Source organism: Elephantulus edwardii, unplaced genomic scaffold (genome assembly GCF_000299155.1).
Source record: "Elephantulus edwardii isolate Elephantulus edwardi_28Jun2011 unplaced genomic scaffold, EleEdw1.0 scaffold00012, whole genome shotgun sequence".
In the NCBI taxonomy this organism is placed as follows: domain Eukaryota; kingdom Metazoa; phylum Chordata; class Mammalia; order Macroscelidea; family Macroscelididae; genus Elephantulus; species Elephantulus edwardii.
The window spans coordinates 20,657,359-20,661,051 of NW_006399762.1; positions in this window are offsets into that span (position 1 = coordinate 20,657,359).

Consider the following 3,693-nt stretch of genomic DNA (forward strand, 5'->3'; position numbering starts at 1 on the left):
TTAGTCTCCAGAGTGACACCATTGCTCTTTATTACTTTGGAGAGGTCCCTAACAGCAGACTTTCCCATCACAAAACGTGGTTTTTTTTTTTGTTTGTTTTTTTTTTATTTCCTGGCTGCTGGTGCCAAGAGTGTTGACCATGGAGCCAAGCAGACTAAAGTTGTTAACAATCTCAGTCTCTCCACTATCCATCCTGATGCTGCCAATTGGTCTAGTGGTGAGAATTTTGTCTTCTTGACATTGAACTTCAATCCATATTGGAGGCCGCTGTCCTTGACCATATCCAGGGCAGCATCCGTTCAGAAAACCAGCTGTCTGGGACCACTTCAGAGTGCTGAAGTGCAAAGATACCATTATAAAGATAAGTTGTGCCTGATCTTGGTGATTACTTGCTATGTATCAGAGAACTGGACAATGAATAAGCACGGCAAAAGAAGAATTGATGAATTTGAGTTGTGGTGCTGAAGGAGAGTTGAACATACAATGGACTTCTAAGAGAATAAACATATCTGTCCTGGAGAGCATAAAACCAGTATTTTGAAGCTCAATCTCACATACTTTGTACTTGTTGCCAGGAGGGACCAATTCGTGGTGAAGGTTATCAAGCTTGGAAAGGTGAGGGGCAACACAGCAGAGGAAGACCCTGGATGAGGTAGATTGACACTGTGATTGTGACAATAGGGACAGATGTATTAGAGACAGTAAGTTTGGGTCAGATAGGATAGGATTCAGTGCTAGTATGCATAGTGCTGTTATTAGTCACAAGTGACTTGAAGGCACAGAAGAATAGCAACAATTTTTACTTAGGCAGATTACTATGTCTTTCTCCAGTGTCATGGTGGGTGGATTGAAAATGTTAATGTATAGATTAATGTTAATATATAGATGAGATGCTACTGTATAGGGTACCCAATGAATACACCACCAGGCCTTCTTAATACTTGACAGAGAATTTAATTACTATGTAAGATGTAAGTACACAAGATAGTAAGGATAAAAAAAATTATGATGGGATGCAAAGATGAAACAAACAAAATAGTATAGACATCATGAGATTGACTGGAAATATTAAAAGGGAAGATCTGCCCAGGAGCTAAGTTTTTTAAAAGTAGAATTTGGTAATGGGTTCTAGGGCTCCTTGGGGCCTTATTTTTTGCCAATGTCGTCAATGTGGCTTGCTCTTTGAAGGCAAGAATTATGAGGCTTTGCCTCACATACTTTAGACATATTGCTGGGAGGTGCTATTGACAAAGCAACTGTTGCACTAGGTTCAGCTCTTTAGTTCATAGGGTCACTATGAGTCGTACTCAACTCGATGGCACCTAAGAACAACAATAGTTAGGCCTTAGTTGGGGGAAACGGTGGGTGACTTTAATCCGCAGCTCTCAGGCCTCTTTTTAGTTGTTTTTGGTGAAGCATTCTTCTAGGTTATATAGCCCTAGTCTGTCCACTTGCTGTACAGAGGTAACTCATGGTTGCTGTGAAGCTGAACACTGTGACACTGATGTGCCAAATGCGATAATGGTGACCCATGGTGGACAGTGTTTGGTGGAGCTCCCCAGTCAAAACAACCTTGGAAGCAGGAGTGACATCCACTTCTGAAATAGCTTGCCTCCGGAAACCCTATGAACATGGAGAAGGGATGAAAGTTATACAAGTGTCCAGGTCTTACGTTTATAGGGTCACCATGAGTTACCTACAACTCGACTGTACTTAACAACAGACTCACCTTGAACTTTTAATTAAAAAGATTCACATTTGGAAAAAAGGCAAACAGGAAAAGAGAGAAAAAAATCAATGGATTTTTAAAACTAGGATGAAAGAAGAAAATGTGCAACAACGAATGACTGAACATCCAAATTTTCTGTAAACTCTCATTAAAATCACTATAAAAAAATTAAAACAAGAACAACAACAAAACTGGAACAAGATGTTTGGCCTCTGAGGCAGGGTAAAGTTGATGCTGATCAAAGCTCAGTGCCTGGATATGAAATTAGAGGGATCTGGCAAGAATATTCACTTGAAGCAATGACCTAAATCCACTGGAGTGGAAGTAGGAAGACTACAACAATGGAGAAACAACCTGAGCTTTGACGTTTACCTTCAGTACAGTTCATCTAGCATGCAAAGATGTACAGATAAACAAAAATTATTGTTGGCTTGAGGAGCAGAGAGTCATCTGGATTCCCGACTAATAGACTTGGTCTCATGTGAGGGCTAAGCTGGAAGTAAAGGTCTGGAATTCAGGGAGAAGAGTAGACCTGGAGTTTGAGGCTCATGCTCATTTGAACCTAGTCACAGATGCTGTGTGTGAGTTTGAAGACAGTTGCCTGGCAGACTGACTGGAATATGTCCACCTTTTTTCCCCATTCCCAAGAAAGGAGACCAAAGAGAATGTGGAAATTATGGAACCGTATCATTACTATAGCATGCAAGCAAAATATTGCTGAAGGTATAAAAAAACTGCTATAGTAGTATGTAAACAGGGAACTTCCACAAGTGCAAGCTGGATTTAGAAGAGATGTGGTTTCAGGGATATCATTGCTAATGTCAGGGGTATCCTTGCTGAAAGCAAAGAATACCTGAAGGATGTCTATTCGTGTTTTATTGACTATGTAAACATATTTGACTGAGTGAATCATAACAGATTAGGTCTACCATTAAGAAGAACAAAAATTCCACAATGCTTAATTGTACTCATGCAAAACCTATACCTAGACCAAGAAGCTTTTGTGTGAACAGGTCAAGGAAACACTGCATGGTTTAAAATTAGGAGCAGTATGTGTCAGGGTTTTATCCTTTCTCTATAGCTTTGTAACCTGTATGATGAGCAAATTATTTGAGAAGATAAACACTATGAAGAAAAATGTGACATCAGGATTAGAGGAAGAATCATCAGTAATCTTTGTTATGCGAATGACAACACTGCTAAAAATGAGGAGGACCTGAAATATTTGCTGAAGAAGGTTAGGCATGGCAGCTTTCATTATGCATTTCAATGTCAAGAAGATAAAAACCCTCATCACTGGACCAATAGACCACATCATGATGAATGGAGAAGGATTGAGATTGTCAATGACTTCATTTTATTTGGATGCACAATCAACACATTTGGTATAAGCAGTCAGGAGATCAGGAGATGTATTAGCCTGGGAAAGTCTGTAATCAAGGACCTTTCCAAATTATTGAGGATCAGTGACATCACTTTGAGAATTAAGGTGAGTCTGATTCAGAACATACTCTTTTTTCAGTCACTTGCTATGCATCTGAGAGCTGTAAGATAACTAAAGATAACAGAAGAATAATTAATGCCTTTGAACTGTGGCGTTGGAGAAGAGTGCTGAAGATCTGACAGATGGCCAAAAGAACATGCAACTATGTCTCGGAGAAGGGACAACCACAGTACTAGTTGGAGACGATGATGAAGCTTCATCTCACATATTTTGGGCATGTTTCTAGGAGAGGTTATTCCCTGAAAAGATGCATCATGCTTGGAAAGGTAGAGGGATGACAAAAGAATAAGACTTTCAACCTGGTGGTTTAACATGGTGACTGTGACAATGGACTTGAATGTGTCACAGATTGTGAGGATGGCATGAGATAGAAAAATGTTCATATATACTGTTCACACAAAGTTGCTTGATTTGTACTTGACTCGACATCACCTAACAACAACAACTAGAAAGTAAGGCT